This window comes from Ursus arctos, unplaced genomic scaffold (assembly GCF_023065955.2).
Source record: "Ursus arctos isolate Adak ecotype North America unplaced genomic scaffold, UrsArc2.0 scaffold_13, whole genome shotgun sequence".
NCBI classification, from domain to species: Eukaryota; Metazoa; Chordata; class Mammalia; order Carnivora; family Ursidae; genus Ursus; species Ursus arctos.
This window is the reverse complement of record NW_026622797.1, coordinates 17,386,084-17,413,383: the sequence shown is the minus strand read 5'-3', so window position 1 is coordinate 17,413,383 and position 27,300 is coordinate 17,386,084. Positions and strand designations below refer to the sequence as shown.

Below are 27,300 nucleotides of genomic sequence, written 5' to 3'. Positions count from 1 at the left end.
AATTCCGCAAAATCACAACTTTTAAAAGGCAATAGGTGGGTGAGTGGGGGAGGAGGGGGTTGTAGGTAAATTAACACACCCTGATTGCTGACCTTATATAATCATTGCTTAGTCTGGTCAAATGTAATCAACTCACTGAAAGGAAAGACAAAATCAGAAAAATAAAATCTCTAATCAAAAAGGTATTTTCTGTTACTATAACCCCTTATTGTCCCTTTTGACCTACTCAATTATGGAGGGATAACTAATAGTATTGTTTTTTTGGCATGGAAATTTTCCACAGAACATGCTAAACTGATTAGAAACTGTATAATTTTTAAAATATGTATTTGTGCTTGGTTTTATAAGCCTAAGTTATACACTAACTCAGCAGTTTCCAGGCTGTAATAACACGTCCAGGAGCCCTATAGTTGACTCTCATATATTATGATGAGTCAAACCCACAACTCCTTATTTCAGCCCACTTATCCGAAGTGACCAGTACAAACACGTTTCTAGCAATTATAATCAGTAGTAATAGTAGATGCAAATAGTAAGAGAAAACTCATGAGCCAAGGCTTTGAGTCTCAGAAGATCCCCTACTCACTCATTCCAAAACGGCCTTGAATTTTCTTCCTTGGCTAGTTACATGGTATTTCTAGATCTTATGTTTTTTAAGCTTACAGGTGGATAAGTCAAGATTTGAAATGTCTCTCACAATTAATGAAAGATGTAAAAGATAGTTGCTGAGACACAGTAAGCTTATTCCCTTCTTTTTATATTTTAAGATTACTTCTTTCCATACAAGAACTCTGAAGGACCTTGGTCACTCATTATGAATGTCAGGATTCAGGAAATAATACCCTAATATAAGAACTATTAATAACTTCACAGCACCTTGAACTTCGCACTTAGATTGTAAGGGTTTGGTGAAATGGTAAGGAAATGGTGGTGTGAGGGAAATTATCCCAAGATGACCCCAGAGGTCATGGACTAGGAAAGCACACAGATAAAATTAAGATGCTAGAATCATACCATTTATTACATTGATTTAAAATACACAAACAAACAAACAAATAAGGGAAAGGAGATGGAGTCCGTCCATGAGGATGGGATGCCAGCAGATGACAGACAGTACCCCCTACCCTAATCTTGGATTATTAGAAAGTCCGTATGTCCTGTTCTCTGCACTGACAGGGTGCTTTGGGGCCAGAGCTGAGGTTTGAGCAAGGGAGGCCACAGACAGAAGGCCCCTCTGGGCCAATGACACATACTTGCTGTATCGTGGAGACTCAGAGAAAAGGATCCCGGCCAATATCTGTAGCTTGCCAATTATCTTGCTGAATAGCCGTAGATTTTATCTGCATTTTTTAAGCACAGCTGCTGTGGGGCCAGAATGGGACCATATAGAGGGTCACCAATGAGTGGCTAAAAATGTAGGGGTGGCATAGCTGTCAGCCCAGAGGTAGCCTGATCAAGATTTATGATCTGATATGCCTATCCGTTTCTATCTATAGGTAACATTTTTGTTTGTTTCATCATAGAGTTCATTCTTCTATTTATATGTCTTAATATATTCTAAATTACTTTCTATCTGTACTTAACACATGTTGTGAATTTTGCCTGTAGCACATAAGGAACTAGCTTACTTATTATCTATGCCTAAGGATTTCATCATTCCTCTTGTTTTCTTGTCCTCTGTAGCAGAATTGAATGTCCCAAATAATATAGCAAACTCCCATCATAACTGGAGTTGATTCCTACTGCAACTTTCATTCCCAGGGTCAACAGGGTGCTGGAGAATTGAAATGCCACCATGCAGACAGAGACATTTCTCTTTTATTTCATGGAACTCACTTACTGACTATCAAACCCAACGTACCTAGGCACAATCCAAACTTTTTAGAATCTGTGGTATCAGTAGTCATGAGCAATGAGGCTGTCTAAAATTTCTTTGTGTAGTCAGCTTGCCTTCCTACAGTTACTCAAAAGAACCTGAAAATACTCACAAGAGCCTGAAAATACATGAATCTCCATTTTCTCTGGTGCCCCCTTCTTTTGGCTTTCTTGCTCTTCCCAGAATCCTACCTCATGACAGGGCTGCCATGTTTCCTACCTCATATTGCTCATGACACAGGTCCTGTGGACACCATTGACGTAGGATACCGTGAGAATGACGCACCCTAAAAATGGGCATCGTGGGGGCCATAGCTGAGACACTCTACCTGCCATCTCTGGGTCTGAAAACTGCTGAACATGGCCTTAGGGGTTGCTACTTTTTCTTTACATTTTTGCTAAAATGTTACCTTTTCACTGAGCTTTCTGTTATCACTTTATTTAAATAGCACCCATCACTTCCCACCTCAACACGTCCAATCTTTTTCTTTACTCATTTTTTTAAAAAGATTTTATTTTTAAGCATCTCTACACCCAACACGGGGCTTGAACTCACAGCCCCAAGATCAAGAGTCCCAGGCTCCACCAACTGAGCCAGCCAGGCGCTCCCCCACCCCTTTTTCTAGTTTGACTCCACAGTGCTTTATTGCTATCTAATGTACCATTTAAAAATTTCCACTGATTTTGGCCCTTTGTTTTACCCATTCCTATCCCAACTACACACAAACACACACACACAATTATAAATTCATTTAGAGAAGGGATTTTTATGAATTTTGCTCACTGCTCTATTTCCAGGACTAGAAAAGTACCTGGCATATAGTGGGTTCTCAGTCCATATTTGCTTAACACCTCTACTCTACCCCATTGTCACAACTGTAGATATTTCTCTTCTACTGACTCCATTTCCATGCCAGGTTAGTAAGAGGAAAAATCAATATGGGTCAACTCAAAAATAGCTCCAAAAATTTACCCTGGAAAACATTGTCCCTCTATGACCAAATTTGCAGGCAGATTACAGGAAACTGGGCAGGGTTAGCATCAAGTGAAAGCAGAAATACAAATCCTATAACCCTGCAAAGTACCAAGTACTCTGCTTATCTATGGGTCGACCATGCCAGAGGGTTGGCTCAACCAAGGATGTTTGAATTACATTAAGCTCTATCACGGATCCTACTTTGAGGGGCTCCGTAGCCTATTTGGGGCAGGACTTTCTGTTCACTGATTCCAACCCTATTTGAATGAGAAAGGTATTTCCTTGGTCTAACGTGAGGGTTGTTGTTCTGTAGAAACTCGTGCTGGCTAAATAGCTTAGAGGTATTGGCATTCCCTAAAGGAAATGATACCATCATGTGGTCCTTCTGATGGAAAAATAATACCATCCCACTCTACCATGACATACCTGGGGATGTGTCACTAGAGGGAGTGCTGGCTCAGCGCTGACACTCCCACACGCTCCTAGTCCCACGTTCACCATGACCTAGGACTTGGATCTGAAGAAGTCCAACCAGTTGAACCACTGTGGAAGGGAAGCTTGCTTACTCTTTTAACACTCTTCCTTTCCAAAAATCTGGACTCCCTTTCATTGTCAGAGCTCAGAAGCAGGTCTCAGACGTTTCAAATGCTGTTCTGGTCCTGCTCTGACTTGTTCTTCAATCTCAAGCACGTCTTTCTACCTCCGGCTTTGTCCTTTCTTACTTGAGGTCTTTCGTCCGTACAAGTGGGAACTAGCTTAACCAATATCTTGACAAGGACACAGAAATCAGCTCAGAAATGGTGAACACAAACAACTTTGGGGAATGTTGTCATTCTGTAATGGTGCTTTTTTTCTTTTTCTAACTTTATTCACTCCTCTGTCTCCCTCCTAAAGGGAATGCCTAGACATCCAGCGAAACTCCCCCATGCCTTGACCTCACATGACTCCTCATGCATGCGCCACGTGGGAAGTAATGGATGTCAGGCCCTCGTCAGTGCTTGTGCACCTGCCCCCAGCCCTTACGCTGCCTCTCTGGAACCTGAGTCAGTTCAATCTCCCATGACATTGACATGTTACAGTAAGAGAGTTGGCTTGTACCGTGGGTCATTCTTTCCCATAGAAAAACACACGGTTAAATTAGAGAAAAACCATTCAAAGGCAGAAATTTCTGCATCTGGCAGAAGGAATATTTTTGTTGACTTGTTTCTTTTTCTACCCTGAACCAATGTCTCACTGATGAAGAGAAACATTTGCATGTTCATAGGCAGGGATGGAATATTCTAACAGTGTCGATCAGCACTTGGCCTGAGGCTGTTCTGCAGTTTTTGTTGTCTAAGTGGTAAATGTAGGGTAAATTCAAATCTTCGCTGTTTTCATGGAATAATCACTAATGAATATAATCATGTTCCAGTGTAATTTGTTTCATTTGCAAGTTGGCAGGAATGAAGAAGGCAGCTTTCTTTAAAGATGATTAGACCATGGTTATTAGGGTGAGGTCATCGGTTTACAATTAAGTCATTTTTTTCCCCTACGGTTATAATAATAGTGATGGAACCCAGAATCTTGTAGCTTGCTCTTTGGCAAAGGAAGGAGATCAAATTTTCAGAGTTTGGGCTGCCTTCCCTGAGCTGAGGAATAGTTTCCCACACCCGAGGCTGCTGGTGGGTAACGGCCCTCTCATACCACAGGCATTACTCGGTGTCCGGCCACGGTGGGCCCCCGGCAGCTCACAGCACTCTCCAACTTGGAGCAGAAGCCTCTACAACATAATCGAGAGCAAGATATTTTAAATTTAAGTCCCAGATTGGATTTATTGTCACGTGATCTACCCTGTGCTAATAAGGGGAAGAAATAGTCTTCAAAGGAAGAATAAAACCAGAATCCAGGATTTTGTGCTCCCCACGAAAGAGAAGTATCTTCCCACTGGGGTCAGGAAAAGTTATCAGCTTCAGACCTCTAGGCATGGGACGTAATTTCCCATATCATTATTTTTGCCTGCCTAGTCACCAGTTTTTAAAGTTATGTTTTTATCTCTTTTCCTCTCTTACAAACAAAACATGTCTTGGTCTCCACAGACCTATTTTTGGCAAGCTCTAAAAAATCTGAAATACTGAAAGCCCATCATAGGGAAAAATAGCCACTGGGACTAAAACCACTGGACTCGAGGTACTAATTGAAATTCTGTTGCTCCATTAAAGAATTCTCTCTGTTCTTGGGGTTGAGATGAAGAAACAGCGGGGAGAGTCCTGAAACAGGAATTAAGACTCAGGTCTGCATCCCCACCATGTTGTTAACTAGTTGTCAGGCCCTGAACCAGTCACTTAACCCAGCTGAAGAGCTGGGTTACGTACATATTAAGACCTCCACCAGCCAAAACGCCTCTAAATGCCTGCATATGGACAAGTGCTAAAGGCATGCATTTTGCGGTTGCACTTCTAGACTTTTCCTAAAATACATGCTTTGAAATGAAAACTACCAGGCAAGTGGCATCTCCTCCTGCTAGTAAAACTTGAGTTTTATGGACAGTGAATTGTGTCTAAGAATTTCATAGGAATATACCCATTGTCAAGTCTCAGGGTCCTGTTTTTATCCTGCATAAATATTTAAACAGAGAATTCTGAGCACCAGATTGTCATCAAAGAGTAAGCTGCAGTTATCAGGTGGCTTCACAAAGCAGTAAAGCTTCATGGTCAAGGGTGTGGGTTCTGCAGTCAAATGGCTGGGATTCAAATCCCTCTCCTGCCACTTGCTTGCTCTGTGACCTTGGGAAGTTGACTTAACTTCTTTGTGCCTCTAGCTTATCTATACATGGAACTAATTCCATTATCTCGCTTATAGAACTGTTGTAAGGATTCACATAAATAATGCATTTAGAGCCATCAGCTCCATTATTGCCATACAATAAACATTCAATAGACATTAGGAGCTATTTTTACCAACTGAGAATTAGGTCCAAAATGACGAGTCTGAGACCCTCATTATTACTTTCAATTTTTTAGGACTTCAAATCTAATAGAAAGAACTAAATAAAACAGTCAACAGTGGCCTTTGTTAGTTTCTTGGTTCTTTAGTTATTTCTAAGCGTAGACATTTTTTTTAATTATTTTTAAAGATTTTATTTATTAACTTACTTATTTACTTACTTACTTGAGAGAGAAACAGCACAAGTGGGGAGAGGGGGAGAGGGAAAGGGAGAAGCAGACTCCTCACTGAGCAGGGAGCCCCGCACAGGGCTTGATCCTGGGACCTTGCGATCATGACCTGATCTGAAGTCACAAGATTAACCTACCGAGCCAGCCAGACACCCCTAAGCGTAGACATTTTAAAATAATGTAGGACTATTCAGGATTAACTATGGTCATCTGGGCTCTTGCTACGCAGTTAGCCAAAAGGCAAATGGCAAGGACTTGACTAATAGAGCTAAGTGGTAATTGAAAACGGAAATTTTTCTTTATGGATTTAGTTTTAAATAAGATTTGGGGGAGGGTAAGTTTTATCTATTCACCAAATAAAGCACCTTCATTATAGAAAACATGCGTATTTGATTCCATTAGACAACCATCTTTAACATTTTTGTGTTATTTACTATGATTTTCTGTGCATAATGTTTGTTCCACTATCATAGCCAGGCATTACATCCTGCTATTTTTATTAACTCTCTTTTTTTACCTGAAGACTGGTCTTTGGCCTAATTTTAAGGGACCATTTTCCTTTTGTAAATAACTAACTAAAATCAAGTCCTTGTGATTCAGAGAGACCAAAAAGGGTGGGAAAATATGTGAATGACTTCTCCATTCCAGTGGGAACCTGGATGGAAACCCTCTTTTTGGAAGCCAAGAAGGCAAAGTTCCATTTTTTTCTTGGCAAGACACTTTATGAGATTCTGAGTGTCTTTGGACTCTGCACTTTGGTAGCTTGGAATTAGCCTGAGAACACTTTCATGCCCCAGTGATCTCAGAATCTCTCCCCTAACAACAAAGACCCTGATTTCCAGTGTTCAGTCGAATTTCTCAAGGCCCAATAAAGTGTTGGTTTGTATCCATCTCAAGTTCCCTTTTCTTTGTCCCTCACATACTGATGTTTATTATAACTTTCACAGAAAGTGGGTTTTATCACTCACAGGATAGTTTACAGGTTAAGGGCTGACCTTAATATCGTGTTATTGTTTCCCTTAGAAAGGGGAGCTGCCACTCTAAAAAATATATACTATATTTTATTCTGAACTCTTTTTCATTTTATACTCTTTTTTTTTTCTTATATTCTGTGGGTGCTTCCAGATCCCATATGCCATGGTAAATACAATTTTCTTTTCAGGAGAACTATTTTTTCAGCCCAACCCAAAGAGGTGAAATAGTTTCTTCCTTAAGGACTGTGGACTGTGGCCAATTGCTATATAAATCTGTGTTCTCTAGTGTGTTGGCTCTCAAATGTGCTAAATTTAACCCTTACTGATGGTATAAACCCTGTCTGTTGGCCCCCCCTGCAAACAAGATATTACAGCTGGCAGATTATATGGAAAACTTGGATGTGATGGGAAAACTTGAGATCCTGCTTTAAAGCTGGATTTAACTGTTAGCTCTCTGAACAATGGTGACAACCATTGCTGAGCTTTACCAACATGTTGGCTGCTGGACAGGTTATGGGAATAAATAACCAGAAGTGATCCAGGGTGGCACATCATTTAGTTCAATGAAACCCAATCCTCTGACGTGGGTGACGCAGGGAGACCTGCCCCCGGGGAGGCTTGTGCACTGCCTTGGCTATGATGTGGGGTCTCCCCTCATCTTTCCAGGCCAGTCTCAGGGACATGCCCTCTCTCTAACGCTACTCTCAATGGCCGACCCGAGACCATCCTCTGAATTCCCCAAAGCACTCTGAGACGGGGCTGGACCTTTCCAAGAGGGTCTTACTAGATGACTGAGCACAGCAAAAGGAATAGGGGGACACACAGCTGTAGGGTATGTCCTCCATGTACTTCCTCATCTACCCCCCTTCCCAGCTGTAGGCCCACATCCCTGCCACAAGGTCATCCTTCCCCTCCTCCTCTGCAAAGCCTGGAAGCATGCTTCGACCTCTCGGAAGCCCAGATCGAACCACTTACTAAGTTCTGGTTTCCTGTCCTGGAACCCAGGTTTTCTCTGCATGCTTGACCCTGGAATAGGTCTTCTCATCCCACAGAAGAGATCAGCTTTGATTCCCAGGGCGTGGCCTCTCCCAGACCCTCAACAAGACAACCACAGCAGAATGCCACAGCCGAGCACACCCAGGGCCAGGAAGCTGTTTTCTTGCAAATGGTTGTTATGGTCGTGGGAGTGTCAAAGATACACCCCAAAAGGGGGCCAGTGTTCTGGGTGCCCAGGAGCTACTTGCAGCTCTAGTAGAAAGAGGCGGACAATGCTACGGAAGAAGCAGAATGACATTTAAGGTACATGCGATAGGCCTCCACTTCCTTTAACAGGGAGGAAGGATTCCTGATGCCGTCACGTGGCCCTTGGGAGAAGGAGCCGCTGCTGCTGCCATTGCTGTTGTGCCTCCTGGCTTGGGTTACTGGAGGCTGCTGCTTCAAAGGCAGCTGGGTCACCATTGTACTACTTGCCACGGGGTTCCCCTGAGCATGGGCGCCTGGAGGGTGACATGAGAAAGGTCACTCCACTGGACAGAGGAGAGACCGGATTCTGGCTTAGCCTGGCTGTCAGGAAAAAAAGAGCTTTGGTTGTGCTTGCTCACAGGTTCTGGAGCCTGGGGCCTGTGTGTGTGTGCGTGTGTGTGTGTGTGTGTGTGTGTGTGTGTGTATGTGGTGACAAGCTGGATCTCAGCATTCCATTTTTTTTAAGCCCACATTCCATTACCCCATGTTCAACTCAGTTGGCTTCCAGGAGCCCTCCCAAGAGAAACAGCTGTTTGATGCCTTAAAGAGGAAATTTTAAAAGCTCTGGAGGTTTAGAATTTTAGAATCTGCAGGGTTGATAACTTCCTCTCTGCTTATGAAAACAAACAGCATTAACGTCTCTCGTTCTCAATACAAACACAATTCCAAAATGCATGTTCCTCTTCCAAATGCGGTTCTAGCAAGGAAGCAAAGATGATACTGGGTAGCCCATAATGAAGTTGTAGATGCCGATAATAAAATCAGTTCTCCAGATGATAGCATAGGCACTATTGACCATGACGCTACAACTGGCGAGTGATAGGAAGATGGAGACCCTGGGATTGCTGCTTGAGACAAGAAAGGTTCCTATCTGACCTCTGAGGCACAAAGCACCAACCCAACGGAAGGGACAAGGGTTTTGGAAATACTGTTAACTTAGAATAATTAATTACCCTGCAGGAAATACATTGTTGATGGTTTCTGCTAGAGTTCTTTAGTAAGCCCAGTTACAGATCCAGCAATATAGTTCATAATAACTGATGGATATTTTTTTTTTCTGTTGGAAGATGTGTGCTAGAGGGATAGTGCTTTGTTCTGGTTTTTTTTCCAGTTTGAGAAGAATAAGAACTAAGTTTTGAAGCATCTGCTTGTCCCTAACACACACACACACACACACACACACACACACACACACACTCATAGTTTATTCTGGCTCATTTTCTCTCTCTCCCTCTATCTTTTGCTCTCTCTCCTTTCCTTCCTTTCCATTCCTCGCCCTTTCTCTCTTAGATCACCCATATGCTTGAGGGCTGACAGGCCAGTAGAATCAGAAATGAGAACGAACAGGGATGTATAGCTATGGATAAATAGAAGTATTTTCATTTTTATTTCTCTTATCATCCAGTTCATTCATTTTCTTCTAGTTGTTCTTCTTTTTGAAAAGGCTATTTCCAACAGACTTGTTTATCTTCCCTCAACTTTTGCCCCCAAATTTGAACAGAGTGGGATAATGTTTTGTGTCGGGGGCTTCAAAACAATCTGTAGATTTTTCTGGGTGATGAAAATTACATGTATTAGCATGAATACCATTCATTTGTGTTATTTTGAACATTCTTCAATAAAGGAGTTCATCCATATCAAGACAGCTTTATTCCGGATAGAACTTGTTTCTCATCACTAGCTCTTCGTGCCAAGAACAAAATGATTTCCAACCCTAAATATTCACAGAGCTGATAGACATAAAACAATACGAGGAGAATTCTGTAGTGACAAAGTAAAATATTTTACAGAAGAGATGACTTTATATCAACCACTGTCAAGGTTGTAATGTATTTGATGTAACTTGTAAACAAACAGATGAAAGATCTTCAACCTCCAAGGCATTATGAATACTTTGTAATGAAAAAATAAATTAGTTGAAAACAAAGTGATTGGTAAGTTTAGCCAAAAATTTGCACTGCTACTAGTTTACTAGTATCCAGAGTATCGCACACTTTTTCTTACTGCATTTACTAAATATTTATTGAGTTTTTACTCTGTACTATGTATTTGTACTAAGTGTTTAGAATATAGATGGCCCCAGTTCTCAAAGAGTTTACAGTCTACTAGGGAGACAAATAAACATTTCCAATAAAGTACAGCTGAAAATAGAGGAAGGCCAAGAGCAATACAGTGGAATATCTGTCCCTAGAGACAGGATGTTTATCTTAGTCAGTTTGCCATGGTCCAAAATCTAGCTTCATAAGCTCAGATACCTTAGCATAAATTGTTTTTCAGTAATAAGTAATTGGCCAAGTAACTAGAATCATTACTAGCAAACTAGAATGCCAGTTTATTAATTTGTCCTGAGAAATAGAACTGCCTAAAGAACTAGACCCTAAGTCCAATGGTCAGCACACCACAGGCTGCCACAGCAGGAGTGAAGTTCTAATGGGAAGGTTCCTTGGTAAGCATGAAATAGATGAAATTAATATTTGATGCAAGATCAAACATTTATGATTTATAAGAAATTATAATGATAGCCTCATGCACCTATCTCCGAAAGTGGGCAGACCTGACACTATGGATGGGACAAGTCACAACTTAGAGCACGAGCACCCTCCACAATGGATGGGAAGTGGCAACACAGGCATGGCCACCCACATCCCTTTTAAATGGGCGTGGCCAGAGTTGACCCATCCCACAACCCTTAGCATGGGTGTGGCTAAAGTTGGCCCATCCCACACCCCTCTGATCTTTGCTCTCCAGTCCTGCTGGCTGGCTGATAGCCATGATGTGCATAGTTGTGGCCATACCAGGAGTCTGAACCCTGGTTTTGTACGGGTCTGAAAGAAATAATATGCCTTTATAAGTAAAAAATTAGGTATAAAATTGAAGATTTATTTGGAAGATTCAGGGCCCACTCACTTGGAAAATCCATCTCTGCAAACCAATCATTAAATTATGAACATACTTTTATACTAGTCAATAATTGCTGCTGTCCTGACTCCTGTCATGCTGGCCATCCTGACTTCTCCCTCCCTAGGAAATCCTAGACTTTACCACATTCCAGCAATGAGAGGACTAAAGTCCAAGGCTGCAGCAACTGTTCTGATCATGATGATTGGTAAATATGATCAACAGGGCTTTCTTTTTAAGGTACTTTTCATATATCTCTGATCTAATGAGTTCTGTATCTATTCTGCCATTTAACTCTCAATGCTAATCCTTTTTCTCAACATCTTGGCAGAAACCTTATGATAACCCCTAAATAGTGACAATTAATGAACAAGTCAGAAATAAAGTTACTTTTACAATGCTCTCTATATTACCAAATAATGAAGCTGAGTGACAGCCTTTCTCTCTCAAGCAATACGGCCTTCTGGGGCATTCCCAGCAAGAAGCTCTATGGAACAAACCCAGTAAGGACAGCAATGAGCAATTGTCACAGCAGAAGCTCCCAAAGACTGGGAGCGAAGGCAATCAAGGGGATTTTCTTGTTTGGTTGCTCTATGTTCTGTTTGGTTTGGTGTGGTTTGGTTTTTTAGTCAAGAGCCAGTATCAACCTTTCCCCAGGGAAGAGTTGAAATAGTATTAAAAGGAGAAAGAATGGATGCTCAGGGAACAACAAACAGCAAATGCGTTCTCAAAACTAAGGGCTCATCCAGGCATTAAAATTGAGAATTCAGGCCATACAGGGACAGCTCCTCAAAATCTCCTCCTTCCTGTTTTAGGTACATTGCGGGGGCGGGGTGGGGGGGGTTGTTCTTGCATTGTTTTTAAAGAAGCAATTGCTATATTTGACTATGGAACTTAGTTTTCCATAAATTCATTATCAGCCGGTATGATGTTGCTTTCTAGAACATTTGCAACATTTTCAATTTCATCAAACCAAAAAGACAGTTTATTAAGGCAGTCACTTTCCCCCATGAGTCTCAGAAGGAGATTCATTTGGCTTTAAAGCTTCTTCCTATAATTTGTAGCTGTGGGTTTCCCAGGGGGAAGATATACAAAGGACACCAGGAGAAAGTATGCTTCTTATTTAAGCTGTGAAGTGTTGATAGAACTATCTTCAGCTGACAGTCAATGACAACCGCTGGGGATGTGAAAAGCAAACAAACAAACAACGTCTTTTGTTGCATTCTGTCCTTTTAAACTAATTTGTACGAGATCTACAATTAGGATTCCGTATTTTATAGACTGAGCAACATAACGTGTGGTTAATAAAAATTTAAGAATTTATCTCAGACAGGGCCGGGCTCACAGTGACTGTTTGATGAATGACAGACGACAGAATGAATGAGTGAGTGAGTGATTAAATGAGCAAGCCAGCAAAACAGCTTTCTCTCTGAGAAAGCTCAGAGATTGAAAAACTAAATTTACATTTTTAACTTATCGCCTAGCAAAAAGGAAGCAGGCTCTAGAGCAGCGAATGGCAACTTTGCTAAATGCATAACTGACAGTATAATTACCCCGAGGAGAGAAGCCATTGCTCTGAATGAATGCTAAGGGCAAAGACTATAGGGGTGGGTGTGTGCGTGTGTGCGTGTGCATGCGTGCGCGCGCATGCGTGCTCACTCATGGGCGCACTAACAGACCCAGAGGAACTGGGGAGCGGGAGCGGCACTTCAGAGCTAAAAAGGAGTTCCTGTGTAAACAGCTGTGTGCTCCCAAGCAGGGCATTCAGTGCATCTAGGAGGCACCAAGTTTCAGTGGGAAAAGCAGAGACAGGCTTTGGGTCCAGACAGATAAGGGCACCAATCAGCAGCTTACCCGCCCTTTGACCTTGACTAATTTACCTTACCTCCCTGAGCCTCAGTTAACTCACCCTTTAAGTGCTGATAATAACACTCCCTCTCCGGTTGTTACTGAGAAACTGAGGTAGTGGTACAAACATTTGTACAGCATGTATTATGTGCCGGGCAGTATTCTGAGCGCTTTATATATACGACCTCATTTAAACCTCACGAGAGCCACAAGAGACAAGAATTTCCCTTCACAGATGAGGAAAACTGAGGCAGGGGTTAGGTAATTGCCCCAAGTACATGACATAGGTCTGCACACAGTCGATTCTCAAGAGCTAATACCAGCCATTATTTATTGCCACTGTGCTAAGAGCTTTACATTTATTCTCTCATTTGATCCTCGGGACAACCATATGTGTTTATCGTGAGCCTGCTGGATAGCGGGCACGTAGTAAGTGTTTGTTAAAGGACGGCGAGAATCCTCCCTGTACGGAATTAGCTGAGGCTGAAATAAGTAACTTGCTCGAGGTCATACAGCCAGAATGTCACCCCACACACTAACCTGTGTGCTCTTAACCGTGCCAGTTAATTATGGTCTGTGGGTCCAACTCTCTGGGATCAGAGAGAAGAAAGACCCCGGTAGCAGAAGGGACATATCAAAACCATCGCGAGCAACTAAGACCGAACACCTCCGATGTGTTTTAGAAAACATGGAATCTGTGGTCTTTCTTTCTCTCGCTCTTTTTCATTGCACTCTTGCTCTCTGTCTCAGCCTCTAAAAAAATCTGTGCTCTGCAGCCTCCGATTTCTAATTCTGGCTGGCAAAGAGAAAAATATTAGAAATTGTGCTCTGAACTATCCATCATTTAGCTAAGACTCCTTAAGGGTTCTTAAGTAATCAGGCATTTGAGGCTTTGGATTGTATTTGAGGGGAAGAGGGCTTTAATGAGGTGAGTGAAGAGGTATGTGATCTGTTTTAATATACAATTCCCACATGCTACAAATAGCAAGGTCCAAAAAACCCAAGTCTTAAAAGAAAACTGAATAATATTTTACTCAAACTATTACATGCTGACCTGTAGTTGAATGTTAATATTGAATTAATTGCCTTTTCATGCATCATTTCTATAATATGGATAAGTGGACAGAGCTTCCAAAAACTCTTTCCTTGATTCAGAATGAAAAAATAATGGTATTTGCTTCCAGCTTGGCAGACTCATTATTGAATGCTGTCATTCTTTGTGTTTCAGTACCTTGAGGTGATTAAGCAGGGATAAAAGCTAAAATTAAAAAGAAAAGCCCATTACCAAATACTAAACAGCTTCAGTAACTTCGTGCCAGTCTCTGAAGGACATTCCTGCCTTGTTATGACAAGGAATTATTCATAATGTGTGCCTAGCATATGGATTGCATCCTTTATTTGAAACAATAAGGGAGTCACCCTTAGTAGTTGATGGAAATAAATAAGCAGGCAGAATTTGAAAGGAAGAAAAAAAGACCAACCAGGAATCCTCTATAATAATTGCTTGTCACCGTAACATCAAGTAGTCCATCCTTTTAGGAACTCGTTACACGGCTAGGCCATTATGTTCTCAGGATAGAAAAAAGTGCAGTAATTCACAGAAAAGCAATGACAGCATTCTGCTGGTTTACCTAATCGTATTGACTAGATAGGGGAATGGTGGCTTGAAAGCAAAGAGTGATGATGTATTTGAAATTGTTTTGCCATCTTTTTTGCCCAATCAGAATTTTTCTCATTTAAAAAATATTAATACCTTTGAAAAATACTAAAGAGACCTCCACCAGTGTTTTGATCTGACTATAGAGTGCACAGCTTCCAGATTCGTGCCCAATTACTTGCTTAGTGAAACATCTGCTGTTGCTGGGAGGAAACAGGGAAGAGATGCTATGCTTTAGTGCCCCTTGCTGGTCAACCTGAAGAAAATCTGAGTGATATGATCGCCAGAGCCCAGGTTTCAATAAATGGTGTGCCACATTCCACTCACATGCATAGGAAGCCTAATCGATTTAACTTAAACATATGGAGCCAGTCTTAAAAATCGTTGAAAGGATGAGATGATGCATCTGGAAATGCACGTAATCTCTTAGAGAGGGAAAAAGTTCAATATAAAGACAAACTACATGTTAAATCTTAGCCTCACTTCAAAATAAATCCAGGTAATTACATTCCTATGAATGCACCCTTATGACATAAGAAACTTTTCCTAGGCCCAAAGCCTGATTTCTGCTTGATTATGTCTCCAAAAATGTGTATGGCCTTTCAAACCACTGGGAAAACGATAGATACCAAAAAAATAGCAAATGGAATTCTCAAGTCCAATTAACTTCCAAAGATGATACAAAAACATTTCTACAGGAGAAAAAAGGGCATATGCACAGTAATGCATTAGATCATTGATAATTACATTATAATTTTACCAAGTAGGTTCTGATTTTGGTGAATTTTTTATCCATTTGCCATTTTTTAAGGATGTAATAATACTACTTTTACCAGTTGTCTACCAAAGCTAATTAATTCTTAGGATTCCATAGTGAGCCATCAGACCTAACACATCAATCCTATTTGAAACACCATGAGAGTGGGGCTTAGAATTAGATCTCCTCCCTTACAAGGTACCCATCAAGAGACGAATCACAAGATCCAGTTCTGGGGGCTTGGAAAAGTCTATTCAGGCAGACCAAATAATAGTGAAACATATGGTGACCAGCCCATGTGATAATCTTGGCAGATTTACAGGCCAACCTCATATCAATTGTATTGGCATAAGCATAGATGTATAAATCAATGGAATAGAATTGAGAGTCCAGAATTTTAAACTCTTTAATTTTGGTCAATTTAATGATGTTCATTAACAATTTCAAAACATTTCAATGGGGAAACGAATGGTCTTTTCAACAAATAATGTTAAAAATAACTGGATATTCAGATGCAAAAGAATGAAACCAAACCCCTACCTCACACCATATATAAAAATTTAACTCAAAAGTGACAAAAGATCTAAATGTAAAATCTAAAACTGTAAAACTAGTAGTAGAAAACATAGAAGTAAATCTTTGTGATCTTAGATTTGACAATCGTTTCTTAGATAAAACACCAAAAACACAAGCAACAAAAGAAAAAATAAATTAGACATCATCAAAATTAAAACTTTTGTGTTTCAAAGAACTTCATCAAGAAAGTGAAAAGGCAAAACATAGACTGGAACAGTGTTTTGCAAATCATGTGTCTGATAAGGAACATATATCTAGAATATATAAAGAATCATTGCAACTCAGTCATTAAAGAGTTAAAAATTATTTGCTAATATAAAAATAGGCAAAGAATCTGAATGAACATTTCTTCAACGAAGATATACAAATCGCCAATAAGCACATGAAAAGATGTTCAACATCATTAGTTATTAGAAAAAAAACAAATCAAAACCACAGTGAGAAGTATTTAATGCCCACTAGCATGGCTATAATGAAAAAGATAGACAATTACAAATATTGAAGAGGATGTAGAGAAATTGGAACCCTCAGTCATTGCTAGTAAGAACATAAAATGGTACAGCCATTTCAGAAAAGAGTTCGGAAGTTTCCCAAGTTATGCATGGAGTTCCTATATGACCCATAAATTCTACTCCTAGACATGTATACACATCCAAGATACATATAACAAGAGAAATAAAAACATGTCCATACAAAAACTTGTACATGAATCTTTATAGCAGCATTATCGATAATAGCCATAAGGTGGAAACAACCCACACGTTCATTAACAGATGAATGGATAAACAAAATGTGGTCCGTTCATATAATAGAAAAGTATTTGTCATCAAAAAGAATGAAGTACTGATACATGTTACAACATGGATTAAACCTTGAAAGCATTATGCTAAATGAAAGAAGCCAGACACAAAAGGCACATATTGTATGACTCTACTATATTAATCTGCTAGGGCTGCCATAGCAAAATGCCACGGACTGGGTGGTTCACACAACAGAAATTTGTTTTCTCATAGTTCTGGCAGCTTGCAGTCCAAGATCAAGGTGTTGTTGGCAGATTCGTTTTCTCCTAAGGCCTTTCTCCTTGGCTTGCAGGTGGTTGTCTTCTCACTCTTCCTTCACATGACCTCTTCTCTATGCACACACATCCCTAGTATCTTCCTCTTCTTATAAAGGCATCAATCCTATTGGGTCAGGTCCCGTATGACCTCAGGTAGCCTTAATTACCTCTTTCAAAGCCCTCCAAATACAGTCATATTGAGGGTTAGGACTTCAACAGATGAATTTAGCAGGATGTAATTTAATCCGTAACATCCACTTATATGAAATGTCCATATAAGGCAAACTTATAATGACAGACAGTAGATAGTGACTGCCAGGGCTGGGGAGGATGAGAGGGTTGGGGTGACTGCTAAAGAATGCAAAAGCTTCTTTTTGGGGTGATGAGAAAGTTTTGAAGTTGATTGTGCTGATAGTGGAACAACTCCGTGAATAGGCTAAAAGTCATTGAATTATACATTTTTTAATTATACATTTTATTTATTTATTTTAGAAGGGGGAGGGGCAGAAGGAGAGGGAGAGAGAGAATCTTAAGCAGACCCCATGCCCACTGTGGAGCCTGACACAGGGCTCAATCTCACAACCCTGAGATCATGACCTGAGCTGAAATCAAGAGTCGGATGCTTAACCAACTTAGCCACCCAGGTGCCCCTTAATTATACATTTTATTTATTTATTTATTTATTTTTTTAAAGATTTTATTTATTTATGTGACAGAGAGACAGCCAGCGAGAGAGGGAACACAGCAGGGGGAGTGGGAGAGGAAGAAGCAGGCTCACAGCGGAAGAGCCTGATGTGGGACTCGATCCCGGATCGCCAGGATCACGCCCTGAGCCGAAGGCAGACGCTTTAACGACTGCGCCACCCAGGCGCCCCTAATTATACATTTTAAATGAGTGAATTGTATGCTATGTGAATTGTATCTCAATAAAGTTATTATAAAAAAAAAAAAAGCCAAGGCGGCTAGAAAGGCCATCAGTAAAGTGTTTAAGAGGTAGTAGGAGTCCACTCATAAGGATGAAGCTCGGAGCCAGGGCTAAAGTCCTAAAAGAAGAAAAAGCCCTCTTCAGGTCCTAAACATGAAATATTCAGGGCGTTTGGGGCAGAAGAGCAGGTATCAGATCTGGGGCATGTGGTCAAGGCTGCCCTGGCTACAAACTTGGCATGAGCCTGAGTCACAAAGTGTTGGCCTAGAGCTCCTTGAGCTCCTGCCAAGGCCCACATTCACCTTAGAGACCAAAGAATGACGTCACTGCTTGGGGAGAAGAGAGCCCTAAGGTTGGGAACTGGGCAGGGTGCGAGGCAGGGCCTGAGGTAATCTCTCTTGTGTTCCTGACTTCCCTCCTCCATCTCTTTAGAATTAGAATGTTCCACTTCGGTGAACATGTAATCCTTCTGGTATTCTTCTCTCACGAGCTCTGTGTTTTCAAAGCATAGATCTGCCAAACTGCATTTCTTAAGCACAAATACTATCCTGTCATTGTCAGCTTGCTTATTGATCTTCTCCACTGGACTTCAAGCTCCTGGAAGATGGGCACTGTTACTTTTATCCCTACACCCCCAATGGCTCACCCTTGGCTGAGCACATAGAAAATTTGTTACATGAATGAGTAAATGAGTACTTGGCTTTCCCATTTTTAACTTGTTAGAGTGCACATTAACTTCTTGCTTATGCTAGACTGAGCCATTGTCAGAACTGGTAAAACTCAAGAATCCTAACTAAAGCACTGATTTTCCCCCCATAGAGTTGACGTAATTATCAATAATACTGGCTTAGCATTTATTGAACATGTCTAGACTGGGCCCTATGCTAAGTAATGTATAGTCATTATCTCACTGAAGCCTCACAAGAAGCCCCTGAGTAGATATTTCTGTGACCCCCATTTTATAGATGTGGAAACAGAAATTCACGGAAGTTAACTGACTTGCCCAAAGTCACAGCATTCGTGGTAGTGGAGCCATGATTCAGCCTTAGAACTCCAAAGTCTATGCACGTATCCTCTATGTAATTATGACTTCTCAGTGTTTTATTTTACTAACCTACTCCTGTCAGAGCTAAGTGGAAAAAAGAAGCAAGAATTGAGGCTTGAGATTGTTCACATCTTTCAAGCCCTGTCAGAAGTCTTCCTGGCCTCAAGGTTAGTGAATCCCTACTTGGGTTCAGGATCACACACAGCTTCTCTGCAAGTTGAGGCCACAATGTTCTCAGACCACCTTACTCCATAGGCAAAAATGACTTGCCCCAGCGCAAGCAGCTCCTTGCATCAAGGAGACCATAAAAAGAAGCCAAGCATAGAAAGTATGGGTGGGCTTCTCCCCCTTGATCATAAATTCAGTCTGTAATCAACCAAACCCAGAAAGCCTCTTCAGATTGTTTTCACTGTCTACTGACTCACAGCTTCCAATTTTCATTTTCTTCTCTTTCGTTCCCCCTGTGCATTCTAGCTGCACTTCACAGAGCTCTGCACAGAGGGAAAACTCCATATGAGTCGAATGCTTACCAGAATGGAACATTCTGACATTTCAGAACAACAAGCTCAGCTTGAGGGGTTTCAAAAAGGCAGGCATCAAATGTCCCTAAAGTTGTTCTAAGAGATTCAACAGCTTTCACATTGACCTCAATAAACAAAATTAAATGTTTGCTTATTTCACGGTTACCATGTCCCAATGCAAACAGCCTGGTGTTTTTCCTAGTTTCCATTAACTTCTGTTACCTTGGCCAAATGTATGTCATGACTGGACAGCACTCAAGGATCATCGTGTGCAAGAGTGAAGGGGGTGTTCATGCCCATAATGGGGCAATTCCTGTTCCAGGAGAACTTGGAGCCAGTCAAGACCAATGTCTATGATTAGGAAAGTTAAAACAGAACCAAGGTTAACCTACCACACTCAGGGCGTTGATTGTATCTCGGACTAAGCCAAAATTCTAAGAAGGAATAGGGTTGCTGATGCCAGTTGTATAAAACGTCCTCAGATTTCAAATGAACCTTGTGGGCAGAGAGAAAGGAAGTCCAGACAACTCTCTTAGATTCTTCTGTCAGAGCAAGGGCAAAATGCCCTACCCCCCTACCTTCCTCACCAACAAACATGGGCCGGTGAGCTGCTCCTGTCAAATGCCCAGTAAGTAATGAGGCAGGGCTAGGTCTGTCCTACTCATCATTGTGCCTCCAGAACCCAGGACACACCTGACTTAATACATTTTTATTAACTTCATAAATGAACTACAAGGTCAATGGAGAAGAAGAGGTGCCTGGCAAAAATATGGCTGGAAATGGACTCCCCTGGCCTAGAGAAGACCTTGGATCTCACAGAGGGTGCCCTTTACTCTAAGAATGAGCCAAACCTTATCTGCTGGGGGAAGACTTTTGTCGGATGATAAGATCTTTTAAAGACTAAGGTACTTTTCATCATTTTAACATGCTTTAAAAGCACTATAAAGCTTGGCTTTTTAGATGATTATCCTTAGTTTTTGATTTCTGAACAAAATAGCATATTTAAGAACCAACACTTTTCTTCAGTCCATGATTACATATACTATGTATATCTATTTGAAATATACATTTTGAAAACATCAGAAGAGGGGCGCCTGGGTGGCTCAGTCGGTTAAGTGTCTGCTTTCAGCTCAGGTCATGATCTCAGGGCCCTGGGCTCGAGCCCCGCATTGGGCTCCCTGCTCAGGGGGAGCCTGCTTCTCCCTCTCCCTTTGCCACTCCCCCTGCTCACGCTCTCGCTCTCAAATAAATAAATAAAATCTTTAAAAAATGTGTCACTTATCACATTAATCATCTTATAGTTGCCTCCCTCCTTCCCCCAAAAAATCTTAGGATACAGTTTATACTTAGATATTAGATATATAACTATAATAACATTAATCAGTTCCTTATGGGCCTTGTCTTGAATCTGCATAATAGTTGGTAAAGCTCCTTAAAAAGCTTTGTAAATATTTAATGTATTATTTGAATGTTCTTCCACTGAGGTGATTATCAGGAAGATTTCCACCTGGGTTGACAACGGAAAAATCAAGGGTAAATCACTAGACAGAAAGTCAGCCTTCCCATGCCTGTATTTAATCCACAGTCAGATTCCCACCAGAGGGAACTTCTGTGGCCCCCAGGTCTTCCTGAGTCAAAAGCACATCAGTTAACACTTATGTTCTATTATCATCTGCTGGACCCCTTATGTCCTTGCCTTCCTCCCACTTATAAAACATGTGCCTATCTGCCTAGGAGAAAGGGGAGGTGATCAGAATACTTCAAGCACCAAATGGAAATGCAAACGGGCAATGTACAGTAAGGAGAAGCAAGCACGTCGTGAACATGAAGCCTGGGAGAAGGGAGGGGACTGGGTGCATTTTGCCGTCTTAGCAAAGGATTGCTAGATACAGGTGGCGGCAGCAAATTGCCTGTCAAGAGATTCACTTCATAACGAGGCCAGCCATGTAGAACCGCCACCGTGCCACGGGGGCACCGCTGCCGGCTGGATCTTAGGGGCTCCCAACCGCTGCAGGAATGACAGTCCCGTGCTCCCCAGCAGCAGCCACGTCCCTGGGGGGTGTGGAGACAGACAACAGGGTTCATGCCACCAGCAATCCCTTCATACGGCCACTGCCAAACCATCAGTCAAACGAGGAATGGGGATAAGGGAAGGGGGGCAGGGAATGAAGTGAGGCATGAGGTGCAGTGTGGGGGCGCAAAGGAAATGGAGAAGAAGAGCACCCATTTATCTTCAGGATCCTTCTGTCATCTTGAATTAACAGTGGGGAGTATACAAAAAGCTGAAGAACAGAAGGATTGAATAATGCTAGGTCCTGATCATGTTCTCGTGTTTTCCTTGGCTGGGTACTCTAAGATGTCCCCCAAAACACTGTCCACTTTTCCAAGCACACGCGCTCTCTCGCTCTCTCTCTCTCTCTCTCTCTCTCACACACACACACACACACACACACACACACATACATTCCCAGTATCTTACTTCTGTCTGTTCATCTCTGTGTTTAAAATTGAAATGACAGTCGGGGAGACTGTGGTCAGTCTACTAACTTCCTTTCTCACCATTTAGCTCCTGTGCAAGAGATAAATTTTCCAGGATGGCAAGGCAACGTCACTCTCAAAGTCAAGGTCAATTTGAAACACACTCCCTCACACAGAGGAGAAACCCTTTTGCCTCCTGGAGCCACTGTTCTATCCCCGATGGGGTGACTCCACATTGAGAACATAGGCAGGTGCAGGGCCGTGTCGGTGGCGGCCCCTCAGGGCCTTTCTAGGCTGATTCTCAGCACCCAGGCATCCATGTGGGCTTGGCAGTGCTAAAGCAGGACGTGAGGCTAACTGCGGGACCGAGCGCTGCAGCTTTCAGGGAAATCTGGTTGCAAGTCAGATAGATCCCAGGAACCAAGCTGAATAACAAAAAGGTCAATGAAAGGGGATTTCAAGCTTCGGAAAAAGGAGATTCTGGGCACGTAAAATTAGGTAAACATCCAACTCTGTAGAAAAACACCGTGATGTTAGGGACTATAGCTTCAGGGGGAGGCAGTGGAGACATGGACCTTGCGAAAAAATTTTGAGGCAGTGGGAAGAGGTCAGAAACAGTAGACATCACTGCAGGCCAATGATCTTGGCAGCCTTGGCAGGCTCATCTTCGACGTTTTCGGAGTACCTGGCCCAGGGCAGGTGCCCAGAGAAAACCTGATGAGTCAAAGAATGAATCCACGGTGGCTGAAGCTCTCACTCAAAAGGCAAAAGGTTACAGGCTGGACTGTGTGTTTCTTAAGAAAACCTATCCCTGCCTTTGGAGAGCCCAGGCTTCTTGCATTCTTAGACTTGTTTGCTAAACTCGTGTCCTGGGGAAGCAGAAGGCAGTTCTCAGGCTCACTGAGCTAGAACAGCATTTAGATACAAACAGACCCAGGCCCGCTGCAAGAGTTATGCACTTGGCAAGACTACCACCTTAGCTCAGACAGAAAGCACATCTGTGCCTCATTGATAATGTAATAACCTACATTACATTTTTGGCCGAGAGCACCTGCGCACAGCCCAGAAAGTCATCCAGGGCAGCCATTCTGATGGAGGTGATATTAACAACTCTCGTTAAAACTGATGACTCGAGCTTTGCCCAGTAGTGCGGCCGCCGGGAGGCGTCGGGCTGCATTTCCATGCCGAGCCTCTGTTTCTGGAGTTCATAACTCAACCATCGAAATAGGCCTTGCGTGGAACCAAAACCTGAAAAGAGAACGATCCTGGGGTAAAGAGAGTTGGACTTTTAGAGCTGTAAAAGTTCGTCGGTCGTCACATTCGTACATGTTCAACTCCGCGTTACATGGAGAATTACCGTTTTCCTGCCCCTGTCTGCACAATGGAGTTAGATGGAGAATTGATTTCTGAGCAGGCTCAGGGACAGTTTGAGTGACTTAACTTTTATGGACAGGATCTGCGGTTGCTACGAGGTCTGGTATGATGGGCACTGACGCTGGTATGCCAGTCAATTATCCTAGGTATGCACCTGCGTGTTTTGTGTCCCGTTACCTGCCCTGAACGAGGAAGCACAGACGTCTCTGTGCTCCACCTGGGACTTTAATGAGGTCACATGTGGCTGGATCTTTTTCACTTTCAACACAGGTACCTTTCCCTGATGAAAGGGAGCCGAAGACATGCACTTCACTGACAGCGATTTGAAAGGACTCTGTTATCTTTTATTTTGACAAAAAGCGCAGTGAAGGGCAATCCTGTTCTCAGCTAGGCAAGTTGGTGCTCAGCTGTCTGTGTGCCCCTAAAGCTGTCCTGTTGAGAATGTAAGAACTACTGCTCTGACAGAAATATGAAGGATTGCGTCCATGGAAGATTACTTTAAAATTATAGGCAGATTACTTCATAAGTTCTGCTTTTTTGCTTTTTTAACAAGGATTGCTTGGTAAGAGAAAGGTCATCACTGTCTCCCATCTCCTTTCTCCACACACAATAGGAATTACGTTAAGGCAAGAATCAGATCATGCTGCTTCTCGGCCTCAAATTCCTCAATGGCCTCCTACTGGACTTAAAATGAAACCCATACTCCTTATCATCCCCCAAGAGGGCCCGTGGGAAGAGCCTCGTGGCCTCAAGTCATACTCCCACTCCCATGCTCTCCATACACCAATTACACTTGACCTTTCCAGATTCTTAACTGCACCAACCATTTCCCCCACCTCAGAGACTTTGCATTTCTGACTCTCTTTGCCTGTAATGCTTTTCTTCCCACATTTAGAACACCCGCTTCTCCTATTCTTCAGCTTAAATGTCCCTTCCTCCTGACTGCCCTAGCTGAGGTGGGTACCTGTTCCAGCAGTCTCTATCCTGGCCCCCCGTTGGTTTCTTTTCAGACACTTAGCACAGCTATTGAGTTACTCCTCTGCTCATGTACTTGTCCTCTGGGTGCCAGCTAAAAGGTGTGCTTCGTAAGGACCATTACTGCACCCCCAGCACCCGGCATGTACTAAGTGCTCCGTTAATATTGGTTGACTAAATTGAGATTTATGTACAAGGTGACGGATAGCTGAGGCTTCTGCTGGTTGACTCAGCAGCCTTATTCTCTCTGTAGTACACGTACGAGAATTTTTACCTAACCTTCCATTTTGCAATATTAGCTAGGATTCCCACCCCAGAGGACAGTCTTCAGAATTGGAGGAATAAAGAGATTCTGTTTTTACAGATGTAAAATTCTCTTTTACATCTTTCTCTACTTTATGGCATCATAAAATAGTACCTAATTTCTGTAAAGACTTTATGAAGCTAAACAGAAGACACATGCCTCTTGAACTTCTAGGAACCAGACTCCCAGCTTCACTTGCTTTGAGCTCCAGACACAGAAATAATAAAAACAAGTTCCGTACACGTCAAGGAGTAAGTGCACAGTCAGGGCCACCTATTAATAATTCTGCCAGTTTTTCCTACACTATTAGTGATGAATCACGATCTAACAGATAATAAGCTTAATTGATGATGATGATGGTGATGATGTCTAGGATTATTTGCTTACTCTGTACCAGGCACTGTAGAAAGCATTTTATGTATAAGTAAAATAAACTATAATGTAATATTTCATTGTCATGGATAGTCTAATAAAACTTATCTCTGTAGTAGCAATAGAAATGGTTACAAGAACAGCACTAACAACAGACATAGCTGGGGACAAAATAAGTTCAATACTGTGGAAACCTTAAAAAAATAGAATATTGATGGATGTTCTAGCTGGGCCTGGTCCTCTCAGAACATCCTGGACGGGACTGGCTCAAGACCCCAAAGCTAAAAAAAAAAGAAAAGAAAAGAAAGAAAGAAAAGAAAAAAGCATTTCAGACCCAGGCCTAAGCCTTCTGATGCCAAATCAGTATCTGTGACTATCTCTGGGAAGGCAGGGTTAACCTTAGGCATAGACAAAGTGGGTAGTTAAGAATTAACAGTGCATGGGGCGCCTGGGTGTCTCAGTTGGTTAAGCATCTGACTCCTGATTTTAGCTCAGGTCATGATTTCAGGGTCGTGAGATCGAGCTCCACATTGGGCTCCCCACAGAGCATGCAGCCTGCTTGGGATTCCCTTTCTCCCTCTCCCTCTGGCCCTCTTCCCTACTCATGCTCGCTCTCTCTCTCTTTCTAAAAAAAAAAAAATTGACAATCCATGATTTCTCTAATTGAACTCATCAAGTGTTCGATACTCATGTTTTTGAATGGCTGGCCCTAGAAGTTTCTTAAAAGATTTAATCCCCATATTAGGAGTAGCAGTACAATTCATCAAAGCTATAATTATCCATAATAGCTTTCTCTAAATTACTTTATCAGATTCTTTCCTTTCTGCCGCTTGCTGATATTTGGTTGGCTGCAAGGAAAAGAAGAAGAGATTTAGATGAAATAAAAAGAGTATTGCGTAGGAATGTGACCTTGGCAAGTTACTTACTCTGTTTCCCCACCTGTAGAATGGGGATAATAACCTACCTTGTGGCGTCTTTGAGGTAATTAAGATGACGTATGCAGAGCACTTGGCACCGCGTGTAGAAAGGATGCAATGTCAGCCGCTGCTTTGCTTGTTGTCAGTATTATCATTAATAACAGTGCTGCAGTTACGGAAGTTCTAGGCAACCAAGAGTCTTGTTTTGGTTTGTTTTGAAAGGGAGGCTGGGACAGCTGGGAGCGAGCAAGGAGCAAAGAAACATAGGTGCGGTAGTGGAAGACCTCAGACGAATCTCACCAACTCTGCAATTCTTCCAGTAGGACCTCCATCCAGCCACTCCCCCTTGATGAGTTCTGGTTTGCTGGTCTGTAAAAGAAAGATAACGTCCACTCTTCCCATCTCAACAGATTGTCAAGGCTTCAAATGATACACTTCAAATGTCTTAATAAAAGTGTTAAATATTGCTTTCACACGTTTCCCCGAATTGACTGTTATTTCCATCAAATCAGTGATTTTCAACCTTGCTTGTACATTAGAACCAACTAGAAGCTTCTAAAAATCCAAATGTTCAGGCCACACCCTAGACTGATAAAGTTGGAATCTCTAGGAGTGAGATCCAGGCTCAGTACTATTTTTTTTTCCATCCACAAGTGATTCCAATATCCAGCCAAGGTTAAGAGTCAGAGAATCAAGTATTTCTCAGACTTTCATAGTGATAAGAAGCCCCAGAGTCCCTCCATTCCTACAGAATCAGCTTCCAAGAGAAGGGACTGGGAGTCTGTATTTTCAACAAGCACCCCTAGCTGTCTCTTCTCAGCAGGCAAGTATGAGAAATACTATGTTGAATCAGAGTCTGAGAATTGGAAGGAATATTGTTTAAAGTCTTCACACGTGATTCATCTCCAACCCATGTGAGACTTTATGAATCCCATGAACGAAAGGCAAATGTGTGTTAATCAGCTATGTGAACAGTAAATAATACAACTGATAGCTCTCTTAGTGCCAGAATCATCACCAGCCCCTTTCTAGAGTTTCAGGAAATCTTGATGTACAGATAAGATTTTCAGTGTCTCAAAACTTTCCTTGATTAAACCATTTGGAATGGCAAGAAATGCGTCGAAAGAAGAATTCTTTCATTTGAGAACAAATGTTTGAATATTGTGAAATAAAATAAACTCAAGTTTTGGTGTGCGCAATGGGAATGGGACAGACATAACTGAATGTTTATTTTGTCCCCTACAGAAAAAGGGTATATTGCACAGCTCTGTAAAGCCTACGTTATTACTTTTCACTCTCTTGGGAAAGCTAGGTAGATCAGGTTTAATGTAAATAACATACAGACAAGCTACTACGGCAAGTATGTAGGACGAAAAG

At 41.9% G+C, this 27,300-nt stretch overlaps 1 long non-coding RNA gene across 1 annotated transcript; it reads right to left on the bottom strand.

The window, feature by feature from the left end:
- Nucleotides 1-21,327: 21,327 nt before the first annotated feature.
- Nucleotides 21,328-26,757, bottom strand: LOC130543525 (uncharacterized). The gene is made up of 2 exons (XR_008958923.1): nt 25,971-26,757; nt 21,328-23,229 (listed from the first exon to the last, which is right to left on the bottom strand). It is a non-coding gene; the product is annotated as an uncharacterized LOC130543525 (long non-coding RNA).
- Nucleotides 26,758-27,300: the final 543 nt, after the last annotated feature.